A 19015-nucleotide genomic window follows, 5' to 3' on the forward strand; every position below is an offset into this window, starting at 1 on the left:
AAAGGAGCCTGTCTGCAAAGCAAAATTGATCATAGACAAGCTTTGCATAAGCCAAATCAACCCCCATACTCTTGTGTTTGGCAAAAAGAGCTACCTTTTTGGTTCTAAATCTATGCAGGGGGAGGGGGGGGGGGGGGGCTAGAGGTTGCTTGCGCCATACTCAATGAGGGAGCTCCCTCTTTGGTAACCTTTCCACCCATTAGCTACCAACATGCACATTGTTCCCCCAAGTTAGGTGCCTTGTTCACACTTCTCCCTTTCGGCTAACCATTGTGCTCACTTTCAGAGACATAAGGGACCAAATTTAATGGCATTTTGGTCCATAAAATCTTGTGGAAATCGTGAACAAATTCCATAGGTGAAGAGGCATGTATAGACAAACCAACACGAAGATGAGCCGTGGAGAGCAACCTTCTCCGACACGAACTATCGAGTAATGTGAGCTACATGCATGCTCTAGCTAAGCAAACGCAACAACAAGAGCTAAAGAATCACCACTATTTGCAAAGCTTTCGATCGTTAGCATAGTTGTGTGGTGCTTGCACTCTGTCTGACTTCTTTTCACTTCTAGCTACTTCTTCCCCTGCCCTGCTTCTCGCCTTTGTGCACTCAACTTATGTAAGCATCTCACTTCACTGGATAGGGATCCACTGTCAGTTTCATATTATGCAATTCTAATTTGGTAAAGGAAGGCCAATCCTCTCTCTCTCTCTCTCTCTCTCTCTCTCTCTCTCTCTCTCTCTCTCTCTCTCTCTCTCTCTCTCTCTCTCTCTCTCTCTCTCTCTCTCTCTCTCTCTCTCTCTCTCTCTCTCTCTCTCTCTCTCTCTCTCTCTCTCTCTCATATCAGTGGAGCAGCAAAAACGAGGTGTGTGGAGCTCGAAAGTTGAGGGCTAGGGCGATGATAGCTCCAAGTCCAAGTGCTACCACCATGAAGTGATTACATCGCGACTCACAATAGTTGGAGAATACCGACCCCTTGTTGTCGCCTTCTCTCTCTCTCTCTCTCTCTCTCTCTCTCTCTCTCTCTCTCTCTCTCTCTCTCTCTCTCTCTCTCTCTCTCTCTCTCTCTCTCTCTTCCTTTGATTGCACAAGGAAATGGTATCTCTGATGTGTGTGTGTGTGTGTGTGTGTGTGTGTGTGTGTGTGTGTGTGTGTGTGTGTGTGTGTGTGTGTGTAGTATATCTTTGAGGTCTCTTGGCATTGTACGAATGATGATAAATTAACTGATTCTTCTTCTTCTCTCCCAATCTTTTTGCAAGTCACAATCAAATACACACTTAGTTCGAATGGATGTTAAGGAGGCTACAAAGATCAAGTGGTGCCAAAAGAAGCAGGGCCACAATAGATCCCAACATAGAAATTCTGGCAACATGAGACTTGAATTTATAATTCCAATTGCTAGGTGTCAACCAACTAGAATCATGCCTTCTAATATGCACTCTACCCCCGCTGAGTTTGGTAGCTTCCTTCCACTCTTGAGCCAAATTTTTTTTGGAAGGAGACCAATCTGAAGCTCAAAACCAATTCACAGCGGTGATCAAGGCTACCCCAAAGTAGTCAGTTGTTCCAATTTATGTGGCATTGTCTCGAAAGAAAGGTTGCACCACATTTTCAATAAGATGCCTATTGGGGCTATGTGTGGAAACAATAGGCATGCCCACCACCACATGTGCACTGCATTGTTGGAAATAGGTGAAATGATAGGGTGACAGGGTAGATATGGGTTAGTACAACAACATGGTGTGGTGGGGACAAACGTACTCTATTGATGACATCTAAGAATTGGCTTGTAACAAAAATGGACTATGAACATTGAGAATAGCGGAATTTAGAGAACTGTAGTGAGCATTTTTATGATAATAATTTAAGAAAATAGAGGGAGACCTTGATTAGATCTAGGTAGCAACATAACCATTATACCTAATTAACTTAGCATGAAAAATACTTTGCAAGAGAGAGAATTAGAAAGCTTGACAACAATTGAGGACCGGATTTATGTGGAGTTGATCCCCCCTCCAAAAGACTTTTGTATTATAGCTTCTCCCATAAAGAGAGACTTGATACAATACAAGCTTTATGTTCCTTGAGACCTTGATGGTGCAATGAAGATATAGAGCTTCATGCACCACAATTATGCCCGTAACATAATCTAATGAAAGCATTAACTTGTCCCTGGACTGAGTTCCAAGATCTCAAACACCTTCAAGGGTGGAGAGAGCTAGCAGGGATGAGGGTAGATAAGAGGAAGAAGAAGTACCTTATGAGAAAGAAGTAGTGTCCTCTCATACCATTACTCATAGAGCCTAGCATAGCATAGTAGCATAGTAATGGAGATGAGGAAGATGGCTAGCATAGCATTGAAGCATGGCTCTTGGTTGGATTTGCATTCCATAGCCAAGAGTTGTTGGTGTAGGCTCTCAACTTCTTAAGCTTGGATAAGGAGACGGAGTTCTTGCACAACACACTACTGTAATGGAAATGGCCTATTAACTTTGGGAGTAGTGGAAATTAGAGAAAATACTTTTGTGAGCATAGAGTATGACAATAGTTGAGGACCGGATTCATGTGGAGGCGGTCCCCCCTCCAATAGGCATTTGTATTATAGTTTCTCCCATCAAGAGAGACTTGGTACAATACAATCTTTGTGCTCCTTGTGACCTAGGTGATGCAATGAAGATGGAAAGCTTCATGCATCACGAGCATAACATAAACTTTGCAAAAAGCATTAACTATCCCAAGCCTTAGTCCCAAGACCTCAAACACCTTTGAAGGTGGAGAGAGCTATTAGGGAATGAGGGTAGGGAAGAAGAAGAAGAAACATTTCATGGAGAAAGAATTAGTTCCTCACTTATCATCACTCTTCTTGCTAGCATACATAATAGCATAGTATTGAAGATTGAGAAGATGGAAAGCTTAAGCATTGAAGCATGGCTCTTGGTTGTATTTTCATTCCATAGCCAAGAGTGTTGGTGTAGGCTCTCAACTTATCTACTTGCTTGGAGAATGAGATGGAGCTCTTGAACTTTGCACTTCACACAATGAGAGTGTGTGTGAGTGTGTGTAGGAGACTATATCCCTCAAACAACCCCCTCGCTTGCTTTGGCTGCCCCCCCCCTCCCTTGTAGCTCATGCTTAAAGCTCATTGGACCCCTCCAGGTCTAGCCAATCACAAGCAAGAGACATATCAAGCAAGCATGCTAGTCTTGGGACAAGTCTCCCCTTTCCCCTTTGAGAGAGAGGACTTGATAAATGCAAAAATAATTAATTAAACTAACTAATTTATCATTGGACCCCTTGGGAGGCCAACCAATAGGGTTTAGGCACACCATTAGGATGAGCTTGAAAATTGTCCCTTTTTCTTTCTTTGTATTAAGCTTGCCTTGTGTGAGGGTGTGTGTGTTCTCTCTCTACCCCCCTCTTGTAGGGCTCGCCCCCTCCTTGTGGGGATAGTTGTTGACTTTTGCACACCTTACCCCCAAGCACCTTAGTCAGCAAGCATGCCAAAGAACCTCAAGCCTGGGTAATGTTCCCACAAGCATCTCAGGCTCCCTAGTTGGCAAGCATGACAAGCACCTCAAGCTTGGGCAGGGTTCCCACCTGAAGCTCAGCCCTAGCTTACCTAAGGTCAAAGGACTTTTTAACACTAACCTTTGGAGGTCTTTAATGAAGCTAACCCTAAGGTCTTTAAGCTCCATTAGCTAGCCTTGCTCTTTGATAGACCATCTCTTATTTGGACCCCTTTACCATTGGCCCCGTGTTGAGATAGATCTGAAAGCACATGTCTAATTCTAACCCTTGTTCGCGTTTATTCTCCCACATTAAATGATCAGTTTAATATGAGAAAATCATTTGGGTTGGTTAGATATTAAATTTTATCACAACATCATGAGAATGAGAGTGTGTGTGAGTGAATGGGAGAGGGTATATGGTCAAGCACATCCCCTCCTTGCTTGGGTTAACCCCCTCTTCTAGGTCAAGCCTGTTTGATTGGACCTCCTCAAGCCTGGCCAATCACATGCTTTGTGCATATCAAGCAGCAAGGGTAGCATTTAGGACAAGTGTCCTCCTTTCCCCTTTGAGAGAGAGAGAGAGGGCTTGAAAAATGCTTAAACAATTAATTAAATAAACTAAATTCTCATTGGACCCCTTTAGAGGTCAACCAATAGGCTTTAGGCACCTTATGAGGGAAACATGGGGAGGAGCTTGACATGTTTCCTTGTTGCCTCTTTGGACTTGGCTTGCCTTCAGTGAGTGTATGTGTGTGTTCTCTCTCATGCCCCCCCGCCCCTACTTGTAGGGCTCGCCCCCCCCCTTGTGTATGGACGTTGTTGACTTTTTGGAACACCTCACCGCTTAAGCACCTTAGCCATGAAGCCCCTTAATAACCTTAGTCATAAAACATGACAAGCACCACGATCACATTAATCATCAAGCATGAAAAGAACCTCAAACACCTTAGTCAGCAAGCACGACAAGTACCTCGAGCACCTTAGTCAGCAAGCACGACAAGCACCTTAGTCAACAAGCACGAGAAGCACCTCAAGCTTGGGTTGGGTTCCCATCTCAAGCTCAGCCCTAGCTTGCCTAAGGTCCTAAGTCTAAGGACTTTCAACACTAACCTTTGGAGGTCTTTAATGAAGCTAACTCTAAGGTCTTTTAGGCTCCATTAGTTGGCATTGCTCTTTGCTAGACCATATCCCATTTGGACCCATTGCCTTTGGTCCCGTGCTGAGATAAATCTAAAAGCACATGCCTATATTTTAACTCTTGTTTCCCACATTAAATGATCAGTTTAATATGAGAACATTATTTTGGTTAGTTATATATTAGATTTTATGACATAACCTCTCTCTTGAAATCATAGTCGTCCTTGGCTATGAGGTAGAGAAGATAAAGCCTTAGTCGTTAGTCTATGTTTCTTAGCGGGTAGAGAATCCTTTTTTATCCTACGACATCATTCCAAAATGGATGACTAATCCATTTGGGGCTTGGGAGACTTAGCTGTCGCAAGCATGTCTGCTCTTGAGTCCATTTCATTCTCCCAAAGTAGAGTGACAAATTCTACTTGGTGTTTGAGAGACGTTGTCCCCATCACAAACATGATTCTAAGCATGCATACTACTTAAATTTGTGCACAATAAAAAAAAGAACTAGTATTATAAGACAAAAACAATTTTCATTTAAAAAGTATTTACATTTGCTTACTCTATTGTAGCATTGCATGGCATTGACAAGGTTCACACTATCCTTAAGATGTGTCCTTGCATTCATACAACATCTTCAAAAGGATAATTTGTTAATTTGATAAGATACCATCGGATAATCTTACCATGTAGTGCTACCTTGTCTTCATGCCAAAGGATAGCTTCTAGTTGTAGCACCTCTTCTTGGTCTTTGATTTAGGGAGGGTCTTCAATAATTGGTTCACTTGGTGGCTCTCCTTTGTAGGGCTTAAGCTTGCTCACATGAAAAGCATTGCGTATGAGCCAATGGTTGGGAAACTTGAGTTGATAAGCCATCTCATCGATTGGCTTCAATATTTAAAAAGGACCATAGTATCTTTTTCCTAATTTAGCATAATACTTTTAATGGCCCGTAAGATTTTTGCCCATCGTTTGCCTCAATCGAGCCTTAGGAAACTTAAGTAAGACCCAATCATTTTCTTTGAATGTTAAGGCCATTTTGTGCTTGGTAGCAACAACTTTTTGCCTTTGTTAAGAGATGAATATATCCTCCTTAATCTTTTGAAAAGATTCTTGTAGGTCACGGCTATACCCATCGACAACAAAGATCTTCCCATGTACTTTAAGTAGCAAGGGACTTTTAGGTCTTCCCTCAATGATTGCTTTTCCCGTAGAAGTATGTACATTATTATTGTACACATACTCTATGAGAGGTAAGTACTTTTCCCATTGTGAGCATTGATCTACTTCAGTAACATAAGTCTTTAGTAGATCGAGTATTGTAAGATTGGCTATCTCACTTTGGCAATCCGTTTGTAGGTGATAGGCCGAAGAGAAATTTAATCTTATTCCTAACTTTTCAAAGAGACCTTTCCAAAAATTAATGATCACTCTAGAATCTCTATCTGACACGATGGATGTTGGCAATCCATGGTATTTGAAAATCTGCAATATGAAGAGAGTTGCCATTTGGTGTGTCTTAATAGTTTTTTTGATAGAAATAAAGTGTGCTTGCTTGCTAAACCTATCGACTATTGTCCATATTCCCATATTCCCATGGATAGACTTGTGTAATCCAAAGATAAAATCTACTCTCCCATGGTGAATTTGGGATAGGCAATGGCTGGAGTAATCTAGGCTCCTTTCCTCTATCATACTTAGTCTTTTGGCATACTACACATTTTGAAACATACTCTTGTATGTCCACTTTCATGGTATGCCAATAGAAGTACGTTTCTACTCCTCAGAGAGTAGGTTGAATGCCTCTATGCCCCACATAGGGAGGAGCATGGGGTTCATATATGACTTTCTCACGAAAAGATAGCCTATTTCCGTGGAGAAGATAACCATCCTGCAAGGTGAATGGTTACTCTTTTTTCCCCAAAGCAAGGAGTGACATTATGTCTCCCAGACCCAAGCCCAAGCTCACGCTTAGGCTCGGGCCTCAGTCGCCCTTTAAAATTACGTATTTTAGCTTCACACGTAGCTAAAAATCGACCTTTTTGAGGACCAACAGAGCTTCAGGTGACTGAACGTTGTGCTGTAAAGCACACCGCGACCCTCTCAGTGATACACTCGTTTTGAGCTATCACACACTTTAATAAAAAAAAGATCATTAAAAACATTTTAAAAAATCCAAAAACGAGTGAAAATGGACGCCTAAAAAAGTAAGCGGTTAACCTTCAAGGTTATTCACCGACGCTTGTAGGGTGCCAAAGGCACATGCATCTGCGCTCTGGTCGTGTGCTAGAGACGGAGTAACTAGAGAGAATTTTGACTTATGCGAGTTCTCATTATCCACCTACCTTAGGTTCCGGGCCCTCAGCGGGACCCAAGGTAGTACAAACCAAGACCCAAACATAGCGGCTAGTGACTCTTACTCTGACTACAACGGCATGGAAGGTTTCCCAATGCCTAATCCTGATAGCTCAAGCCAAGACATGCATACCATGGGCCCACGGTCCGGGCCGAGCGTGGTTATCTGCTTGAAGGAAACCTTTATTAGAGCCACTCGCTCCGAACATGGAGCTAATGATGTAAATGAGGGGGGTGGGGAAGTAAATTCGCCATTCATGACCAAAGTAGACCCTATGCCCTTAGAGAGTGTTCATGTGAATACTTCATTCACTGCACCCCCTAACTCTTCAGAGCTATTCCCCTCTGAGGTTATATTACCTGATGGTAGAAGCCTTGCCGAAGTGCAAGAGGTTGAGCGATATATCACTGCGGCTAGGGAAAAGGAAATCGAGAGCTTACGCAAGGCGGAGCAACAAAGAGAGTTAAAAGAAAAAGCCCCTATGTCAATATCCTTGATAGGAGAGCAATCGAGTGCTCCTGACTTAGCAATCGCTAACGGCCAACCCCTATAAAGCAACATTGCATCTAGTTCAAAGGACACCCCTAGCATCTCAAGCTTAGATGGAGCGTTCTTAAATGAGAACTGGGAGTATGCACTACAAACGAAAACTCTAATCGACCTTTATACAGGTCACACCTATCACGTGGGTTGGTTAGATGTCCTACAATCCACAACGGGTGCTACTAGTGTAGAGGATCGACAACAAAGAGTTTCTTAGGTCATCCATAGGGTCATTGAGTTAGAGAGACAGAACAAGGGGATCAACATGCCTTCAACGAGTCTCATGAGATTCTTGGATACAAGAAAGACTAAACAACCGACCTTATTGCAAATGGAGACTCTCTCGGTAAGTCCGATGGATCCTCCATATGTTGTTTTGCCAGGGGTCTCAGTGCAATCTGAGCCCACAAGTGATAGCTTTACTTTTCCAAGTCTAGCTCATCTTTCCCTTGATGACACCATGGATACCATGCCTACCCCAATGATGGGCATGCCAAGAAACATGCCATGGACCTCATTTGTTAGTAAAGCACCACTACATGGTAGCTCAATGCCTGCAACAGTACCTTCAAGTGTTTATCAATCGTATACACCCATGGGTCCTCGTGCTCATGTAGTCCCTATCCCTCCCATTGTTTCAACTACCTATGCTCCACAACCACAACACCCAAGATCTTATTTCCATGGGACCTTACCGGCTAGCATTAGCATGTCACATCCGACGTTTGCTATGCCCAGGGCCACCCATATGAACTTTGGGCCACCACATGGCACAACATCGTACCCAATGTGGAACCCAAGGGCTTCCTATGCGCCAAACCCAATGCCAATACCTACTCCACCTATAGTCGTTGGAGCACCTCCACCCACGGTTCCTGCTCAGTTAGGTGACTTGGCAACATTTGCTCAAGGTATCGGTCGATCTATTGCTGAGAATATGCATAACACGCTTGATAGAGAGCCTAGAAGTAAGGCAGTACAAATAGCCAAGCTCACACAAAAATTTGGTGGAGACGGGGATGTGAGAAAGCATATCGAAGTGTTGAACAAATATGCGATTCTCTAGGAGAACACAATGACCTGCATAAGAGTAATGCTTTAAGCCTAACCTTAAGTGGAAAGGCTGGAAATTGGTATAGAACCCTAAGGGTGGAAGAAAAAACAAATTATCCTACTCTTAGGAGACTGTTCTTAAAAGAATACATACGAGAAGGAGTGCTTTGGGGTGTAGCCTCTCAGCTCCAAAAAGCCCAACGAGAGAAAGGAGAGTCGGTTGAGACTTTATTAGTCGCTTGAAGCATTTTAATTCTCATTGTAATCCAGATGAACGCTTCAACAATAACCAATTGCTTGATAGATTCATTAGGGGATTACTACATGAGGATATCTACAATGGCCTAGTCATTAAAGGTTCACCACTTGGGAAGAAGTCACCACCAATGCAATCCAATTGGAGGATAATTTAATGATTCAAGGAGAAAGAGTGTTTGTTGAGCCTAAATCTATCAGCTCGCAAGCATCGGGGCATCAGCCAATGACCCTAAAGCCTAATGCTAAGGAGCCAATACCTGAGATGACTTTAGCATATCTCACCAAGGCTATTCAAGAGAGTCTTGGAGACAATCATGCTCCAGAAAACAATCATATGTATCCAAGAAGGGAGCAACAATGATGCTCAGTATGCTATGGACCACATAGTACAAGTGAATGCCCTACTTTTAGAGTAAAACTCAATGGGAAATGCAATGCCTGTGGGAGGTATGGTCATCAAGCTAAGGATTGCATAGTATTTAAGCATGCGATGGCCAATAGACCAACCTTAGCATGGACAGACACACCTCGAGTGCCTGCATTGATGCCGGTCCCACCTCTTAAACAAACAACACAACACATGGTCCCTAGGGCCCAAAATGTTGTTCAAACAACACCCTTACCACCTCCATCCAATAGAGGAGGAACACTTAGATCCACAACCCAACCTAGATGAGAACCTTGTCATAGAAATACATGTTAACAAGTTGGGACAATACTTTGAGGGTGATGAATCCAATGTGACCATACCAATCACTACTAAAGGATTAACTGTGAAGAGAATCCTTGATGGTGGCATTGGGGTTAGCATTGTGACTAAAAATTGTTGGGAAAATATGGGAAGACCTCACCTTGCGACCACAACCATAGTAGTGAAGATGGCCAATGGGTCTATTGTTAAACCTATCGGGATGCTAGAAGATCTCAAGATCAAGGTCTTTGGACATAAAATAAAAGTTACCTTCATTGTTATGGATTTATCCAAGCACACTATGGCATCTGAGATGATCTTAGGACGTCCGTTCATGAGGGAAGCAAAAATGGTGCATGACTGGTCTAAAAACCATGTCTACATGCAGTTCCAAGATTCTGTCATTCGAGTAAATCTTGTAACTGGTCGAGCACATCCCCTAGGAAACGGGTTTATAATTGATCATAGATCTGACACCACAGTTCACTCGGCCCCATTGTAGTATTGTTATACATGTAAAATGGACAGTGATGTTGGGGAAGATTCTCCTTATATGGACGTACTACCTGGGATGACTGAGTCGGACAATGTGGATTGGGTCCACCTAGCAGCAACCATAGAAACTTGGGAAAACAGGGGGACAACCTGGGTAACACCTAAGGGGGATGAAATGCCACCACTCGTACCCTTAAATATGCTAGAAGCAATCCATATAGCTTCTAACAGGACTCATCCTAATATAACAAAGAAAACATACAAGTGGGTCTCTAAAGCTTCTTTAGCGAGCATAGCTAGTGCTAAAAAACAGAAGCCTTGTAAGAAACATCCCACTCACTCCAAGAAATGTAAGGAAATGTGGTGGTCGATTCCTAAACGACTTTGGAAGCCCAAGGCTACTATCAAGGAAATGATCAAATCTGGGTGCCAAAACGTAAATTGTGCTCTTACCTGTCACCTGACCCATGTGAGCCCAATCCTATAGCTCCAAAACAAATTGAAAATCGTGGGAAAAAAAAATCACAGAATGCTACACACCCGCTCCAGAGCTAGTTTGGGTTCCAAGGAAAAACCAATCTCTTCGGCCTAGCTCAGGAATAGGGAAATCAAATGAAGCTTCTTGCTCTTCGTGTAGTTCCTATATGGAAATAGAAGCTTCGACACAACCTCCACCTACCATTGTACATATCCATACAAGCAAGAAAGAGTTTGCACCTCCTGTTGTAAGTTCACCACCTACAACAATGTTGCAAATAAAATCATGGGAGAGTACCTTACCACCCTTGCAAATAGATGAAATGCATAGGGCAGTCAAAAACTATTGGTTAAAGCCTTCACACATAACAACTTAGAAGAATTGGTTTCAAAGGGTGACGAGAACATTTCAAACAGTATGACCTACCCGAGGAAGGGGGGAAGTCTTCATTCATGTCAGCCTATTGAATTATTTTCCTCTTACCCTTCTTTACCTGACCTCTAAATCACCAATACTAGGGAATGTATATATAAGGCCTTATACTCACCAAAAAGAAAAATAATAAAGAGCAAGAGCAATTAGCAAACAAGCGTGCACAATAAAAGTCAAAACATTGATCCAGACCTACACATTCGCATCCGGTACATTGAAACAGAAACCTATGTCATCAAACACCTTTGACCCTCATCACTCGAGTGATGGAGGGTAGGTAAGATTAGTACGATAGGAGTGTTTCTGTTTTAGATTTTAGTGATTAGCAAAGTTCTTTCTTCACACTGATGTTCCTCCTAGAGGTATTCTTTGTGTTTCCTAGTGTGTACATGAATGTGTTGCTGTTGTTAGGATTTGGACCTTCATGGAATCTTTCTCTCGTTCACACTTCAAATCAATCACGACTATCAACACAAACAGGTGTTTCTTGTCCATTAGCATTGCCCCTTATCTTTTTTGCATCTATGTTTGTCTGCTTTAATTGTGATTGGTAGCATAATATTCAGTGCATTTGCTTAGTATCAAACATTAAATTCAATGTATTTTTTGTTATAATCACTTGTCTAGGTTTAAAAATCAAGCAGTCCGACTAAGCTAGTGTAATGGGAATGGCCTATGAACTTAGAGAATAGCGGAATTAAGGGAATTAGAGTGAGAAATTTTGAGAGCATAGAGGGTGAACCTAATTGGTAGTAGCAACTCTATCATAACACTTCATTAACTAGGCATGAACAATACTTTTACAAGAGAGAGAGTGTAGAGAATATGACAACATTTGAGGACCGGATTTATGTGGAGCTGGTCCCCCCTCTAAAAGGCATTTGTATTATAGATTCTCTCATTAAGAGAGACTTGGTACAATACAATATTTGTGTTCCTTGAGACCTCCTTGGCAATATGAAGATGGAAGGTTCACACACCAAGCTTTTGCATAATTTCAACAATCAATCTTAGCTTGGAAACAATCAAGAACTTGTGAACATCATTAATCTTTGTGTTCCCTAAATCATTTGAGTGCATGAAGATGTATACTTTTTATGCATCAACTTGTGCTTAAAGCAATAATTAATCTACCTTGCAATACAATTAATCTACTTGCATTAAGTAATTAATCTACTTGCAATAAACCATTAGACTTCTTGCAATAAGCATAACATGCACTTGTAGAAAGCATTAACTATCCCAAGCCTCAATCCCAAGACCTCAAACACCTTCGAAGGTGGAGAGAGCTAGCAGGGAATGAGGGTAGGGAAGAGGAAGAAGAAACATTTCATAGGAGAAAGAAGTAGTTCCTCACTTATCATACTCTTGTTGCTAGCATACATAATAGCATAGTAATGAAGAAGGAGGAGATGGCAAGCTTAAGCATTGAAGCATAGCTCTTGGTTGGATTTGCATTCCATAGCCAAGAGAGTTGGTGTACGCTCTCAACTTCTCAAGGAGCTTGGAGAAGGAGATGGAGCTCTTGCACTTTGCATAGCACACAATGAGAGTGTTTTTGAGTGTGTGTGGGTGAGTATACCCCCTAAGCACCCCCCTAGCTTGCTTGGGTCGACCCCCCCTTGTAGCTCATGCTTGAAGCTCATTGGACCCCTCCAGGCCTAGCCAATCACAAGCAGGAGCCATTACAAGCAACATGGGTAGCCTTGGGACAAGTGTCCCCCTTTCCCCTTTGAGAGAGAGGACTTGATAAATGCAAAATCAATTAATTAAATATCCTAAATTATCATTGGACCCCTTGGGTGGCCAACCAATAGGCTTTAGGCACACCATGAGGGAAACATGGGGAGGAACTTGACAAGTGTCCTTGCTGCCTCTTCAAGCTGGGGCTTCCCTTGTGTGTGTGTGTGTGTGTGTGTGTGTGTGTGTGTGTGTGTGTGTGTGTGTGTGTGTGTGTGTGTGTGTGTGTGTGTGTGTGTGTGTGTGTGTGTTCTCTCTCATCCCCCCCCTTGTAGGCTCGCCCCCCTCCTTGTAGGGATCTTTTTGACTTTGGATGAGCAAGCCCCTTAGTCATCAAGCATGACAAAGCACTTGAACTAGGGGGTGTTCCCACAAGCATCTCAGGCAAGCATCTCAAGGCACCTCAAGCACCTTAATCATGTAGCAAGTCAAGCACCTCAAGCATGGAGCCAGTCAAGCACCTCAAGCATCTTAATCAAGCACCTCAAACATGTCAAGCACCTCAAGCACGACAAGCACCTTAAGCAGGACAAGCACCTCGAGCTTAGGCCGGGTTCCCACACCTCAAGCTCAGCCCTAGCTTGCCTAAGGTCAAAGGACTTTTACACACATTATTGGAGGTCTTCAATGAAGCTAACCCTAAGGTCTTATGCTCCATTGGTTAGCCTTGCTCTTTGATAGAACATCTCTCATTTGGGCCCCTTAACCATTGGCCCCATGTTGAGATAGATCTATAAGCACATGTCTATATCTTAACCCTTGTTCCCGTGTATTCTCCCACATTAAGTGATCAGTTTAATATGAGAAAATCATTTGGGTTGGATAGATATTAATTTTTATTACAGCTAGTTTGACCAAGCTAGGTGTTAGAGATCTTCTCTTAATACCATGGGGAATGCCTTCCTAATAATCTATGGTTACTTAGGTTCTTAATCCGATTTAGGAAGCATTGTGTGCAATGTACTAGGGCTTTCTAGTGGGCTAGGTCCCTATTGACCTTTAGCTTAAGTATTATAAAGGGAGTTTACTAGTGTGATGAGCCTGGGGAGGGTAACAATGTTATATGACCCCCCAAAGTTACAAAATCTAAATGCTGAAAACGAACAAACAATAAAAAATCAAAGTGGCACAATGTAAAATCTAAAGCGGAAAGAGAAATCTCAGCTTAATTTGGTACTTCACTTACATGTATTGCCGATGGTACTAGAGCCCTAGAGGTTCCCAGTGTGGGCGCTTTTCTTTGAAAAGCAAAAAACGCAAGGCATACAAAATAAGCACACACATCAATATTAAATCACTATGAAAATACTTTGGGGGGTTAAAGAAAAGGAAATAAGTCAGGCGATGATTTCATGAGCAATTAATTCCTTTTATCGTAGCTTAACTACAAGGTCTTCTAGGTATAGCCTCTAGTCAGCCCTCAGACATGAAATACTTGGCTCTCGCGATTAAACAACTTAATTGACCAGAGAAAATTGAGAAGCTTGCCCATGGTATTAATAGTCGATCTTTAGTGCCTTTTGACCGTTAAATTAGCGACCCCAGACTTGTTCAATTTTTACCTTTACAACTGTTCATGCATTTGATTATTTTGCAATTTAATGTTTATTGCTGACAAATGGTTTAAAATTATGTTACCAAATAAAATTGCATGCCTACAACTGCATATGCTTTTTAATTGTATATGAGAATGCAATTACTGTGCCAATGTTGTTTGATTTTGTAGTGACTGAAGAAGGCTAAGGACGTTCATCTCAAATGCTCTTCCACCTCGACAAATGAGCTTCAACTCAATAGCTTCCGAGGACGGAATCTACATAAGGAAGGGGGGCATGTTACCTCATGCACATTCCTATCACCTAAGACGGACGCTGTATTATTCATTTGGTAGAGTTAGGTACCGGGCTTGTCGGTCCAATAGGCAAAGGGTAAGAGTGATCACCGATGAGAGGCTCACTCTAATTGGAACATTCAAGAGATTAATTGGCTAAGCCTAGGCACCCAAGTGTGAATGGGACGAGCTCATATAAAAGTCAACTAAACCCAAAATTAACTCATTCTCTCATTTGTGCAATTGAAGAGTGCTCTTGCTCCATCTCTATCTTCTTCTTCTTCATCTCCTTGTGTGTGTCCGTATGCGTGAGAGAGAGAGAGAGAGAGAGAGAGAGAGAGAGAGAGAGAGAGAGAGAGAGCATTGCAAAGACGGCACGGCGATGGCAAAGCGGTTGAGCGCGGCGCAGCGGCGGCTCCTTCTTCTTTGCGACAAGGAATCCTCCACGATAGCAAGCGTAGAGCGGTGAGTGACACACCATCGCCATCTTTGAGCTTATTAGTTTAGGCTAGTTGCATGCTTGAATCCATTTGTGGCTCGAACAGAGTGTATCAGCAAGTCCCTTGCATTGACACGTGTGACAGACGTGCACACAAATGTTTTTGGATGCCAAAAAGGTGTGATGATCTAGAGCAGTGAGATTAGATGCATAATGATTTTCTGACTAGGAAGTGGTTGATTTGCTTTTGTCATAGAATGAGTAGCCCTCTGAGTTCACTTTGGTGAGATCGACACTCTCATTAAGTCTCCGTGCCCCATTCTAAGTCACTTCCTTGCATATTGACATTATGTTAGTACAAAAGAGCGATGCTACAGACGTCTATCACGGTGACCCGCTAACACTCATTGCAGCTTTGAACTGAAAAGTATGTGGCCCAACATAGTAGCTATGGAGTCTACATGATCATGAAGTGAGATGGGGCAACCTTTGAACATAACCCACACCGGGTGGAAGTCCATAAATTCTTCATTGGGAGGACTGAGTTTTGGCGACCATGGCATAGCATATGCAAAGTGTGAAGCTCCCCAGACGCCTCCTTTCATGACCAGTTCCTGCACAATTTGTTCTGAGGTGTATCTTGCCACATAGAAGCATTTTCCTATGTACTTAGTTGCATAGCTACCCACTCCCACAGGTCTTGAGCCGACATCCGACGGCCCATAAAATACAACACCACTGATTGAGTACAACAAGTTTGAAGGCTTTGAAGTGCTGTCTCCGGGCTGAGCTGTGCTTGCACCACATACCCATCTTTAGCTTTGTTCTGGCTTAAGCAGATTGTTGCGTGCAAAATTTCCTCTGTCATCGTACCAGCTCCAAAAGGTGAAGGCTTTGGAACCTTTTTCAAATTGGACTTATTTGCATAGGAGTCTAAAGCCCTTTTCCTCCCTTTTGAAGTGAATACAAAGTTTTCATTTCTCTCTAAGGGATCCGAAGATCCCCCTTCCCCATCACCAAGCATTTTCTACATCTCCCTTGTGATACCATGAGGGAGCGTGGGAACCCCCCCTCCGAGTTTTTTTCTCACTTTGATTATTTTGGCTTACTTCCTTTCTTTCTTAATAAAATTCTTCCGTGCCTGATGGTCGATAGAGATCGATGAGCATCCAAAGGATCGTGATCCTTGACAACTTTGATTGATCACGATCTACTCCCCTAGCAGCTAATGGATTAAAATCTGAGGATAATACACCAACTCCGACTGCTCCAGCCGGAAGCACGTGTCATAAAATCTAATATCTATCCAACCCAAATGATTTTCTCATATTAAACAGAGTATTTAATGTTGGAGAATAAACGGGAACAAGGGTTAGAATATAGACATGTGCTTATGTATTTATCTCAACACGGGGCCAAGGTTAAAGGGGTCTAAATGAGAGATGGTTTGCTAAAGAGAAATGCTACCTAATGGAGCTTAAAGACCTTACAATTATCTTCATTAAAGACCTCCAAAAGTTAGTGTTAAAAAGTCCTTTCATCTTAGGCAAACCTTGAGGTGGAAATCCTATCCAGGCATGAGATGCTTGTCGGCTTGCTAAGTATTAGTGGGAACCTTGCCCAAAATCTTGAGGTGCTTTTTACATGCTTAAATGACTAAGGTTCTTGAAGTGTTCAATTCAAAGATACACTCTCAAGAGGTGTCAAAGTTTACATGCTTGATTGACTAAGTGCTTGAAGTATTCAATTCAAACCAAATGACTTAATAAGCATAAAAGACACATGTTCAAATGATCCTCCACATGTGTCTCTCCTGATGTGCTTGAATGCTATTGGATAGGTTTTAAAGGGTTCCAATGAGAATTTAGATACATAAAAATAAATAATTAAGTTCTTTCTCTCAGAGAAGAAAAAGAGAACACATGTCCAGATGAAATAATTAAATAATAAGAGAGAGAGAGAGAGAGAGGTGGACCAAGCATGAGAGGGGGATATACTCTCCCACACACACACACATTCTCTCATTTTGTGGAGTGCAAAGTGCAAGAGTTCCATCTCTTTCTCCAAGCTTATTGAGAAGTGGAGAGCCTACACCAACACTCTTGGCTATGGAATGCAAATCCAACCAAGAGCCATGCTTCAATGCTGAAGCTTTCCATCTTCTTCATCTTTATTAATATGCTATTATGCTATGCTAAGAAAGAAGAGTAATGATAAGTAAGGAGCTATTTCTTTCTCCTATGGATGATTCTTCTTCCTCTTCCCTACCCTCATTCCCCGCTAGCTCTCTCCACCTTCGAAGGTGTTTGAGGCCTTGGGACTGAGGCTTGGAATAGTTAATGCTTTTTGCAAAGTTTATGTTATGCTCGTGATGCATGAAGCTTTCCATCTTCATACCATCACCAAGGTCACAAGGAACACAAATATTGTATTGTAACAAGTCTCTCTTGATGGGAGAATCTATAATACAAACGCCTTTTGGAGGGAAGACCGGCTCCAAGTAAATCCGGTCCTCAACAATGTTCATGTTCTCTAATAATCTCTTTCTTGTAAAATTATTATTCATGCCAAGTTAATTAAATACTATGTTCATGTTTCTACCATCAATTAAGTTCACCCTCTATGTTCTCAAAGTAATCTCACAAAAATGCTCACTCTAATTCTCTTAATTCCTCTATTCTCAAAGTTCATCGGCCATTTACATTACATTGGTACCAGAGCATTTGTTTCCTCTTTTCTTGCTTAAGAAGAGAGGTCCTTAAGTAGCCTTTTAATGGTTGAGTTTGTTAATTATATTAGGGTAAGTGGGATTGGGATCTATTATCTATTTTGTTGAGCCCACTATGTGGGATATGGTGCACACCTCCAGAGCTTTGGTCATAATAATGGGGTCTTTTTAGACTTGCCTACGGCTTTATCATTATTGAGCCATAAGAAGTTCGAAAGGAGCTACCCCTTGGCAATTCTGCTATATTAGACCCACCCACTTGTCTCTATAATTAACCAATTCGAACCGTGGGTATAGATACTTAAGTGCATATTTTCAAAGGCTAAGAGGAGTAGCAACTAAGGTTTTGAATTGCCAAAGAAGACACTAAGTAAACACATAAGTAGAATTAGCATGGTTGAAAATAACCAAGAGAGTAGAATGAACATTGATAACTTGAGTTTGCACATGAAGGTGCTGATGATGAACATTGATAACTTTGTGCTTATGGGATTTCCCTTCCTCTCCAAGAGGAGAGAGAGCTTAGGAGTTCTCTTGGTGAGATCCCTAAAAGAAGAATCTCTCCCATACGAGAGGAGGAATCCAAAGAACAAGAAAGTAATGAATCCCTAAGTTCCTCTGAAGATGTGGCTCCACGAAGACGACGGTCTAGACAATCGCCAACTCCTCCCATGAGGAAACGGTCAACACACAGTCCTTCTCCTCACCACTCCAAAAGGGAAGAGAGGAAACAAAGGAAGCAAAGGTTCTTCCTTTGTTTCCTCTCATCTACTTGAATGCAAGAAGAAGAGACAACGCAAATCATACCTTTCATGGAGAAGATCACCCTCTTCTACTTATTCTTCACTTTCCTCCTCTCTCTACGAAAGCTATGGGTATTCTCATAGAGAATACCAGTGGGGAGGACATCGCAAATCATGCCCTGCATGGTGAAGATCACAAAAGCTCAAGAAGTTCAAAGAGGGAGGAAAGAGTATCTCTTTTCTCACCTATGATGGGACCTTTGGTGCCACCAATAAATTATTGGCCTTCATCCAGCAATTTGATGCGGCCTTTGGAGATGAGGGCTTCACAGAGTCCTCCAAGCTACGCCATGTAGCTATGCACTTCCAAAAAACGGCTCGTCAATGGTGGGCTAGCCTTCATGGAAAAGGTGAAGCCCCAAAGACATGGAAAACTCTACGAGTTTCCATCATGAAGCAATTCCTTGCAAGCGATGCAAATGACAAAGTACTTACTGAATGGCGTAGTTTGAAGCTTCTCTCACATGAGTTTATTCACAAATATGTGGACAAGTTTTGGGATTTACATCTCATGGCTACTGTCTT

Source organism: Adiantum capillus-veneris, chromosome 6 (genome assembly GCF_014529385.1).
Source record: "Adiantum capillus-veneris isolate H3 chromosome 6, ASM1452938v2, whole genome shotgun sequence".
Classification (NCBI taxonomy): domain Eukaryota; kingdom Viridiplantae; phylum Streptophyta; class Polypodiopsida; order Polypodiales; family Pteridaceae; genus Adiantum; species Adiantum capillus-veneris.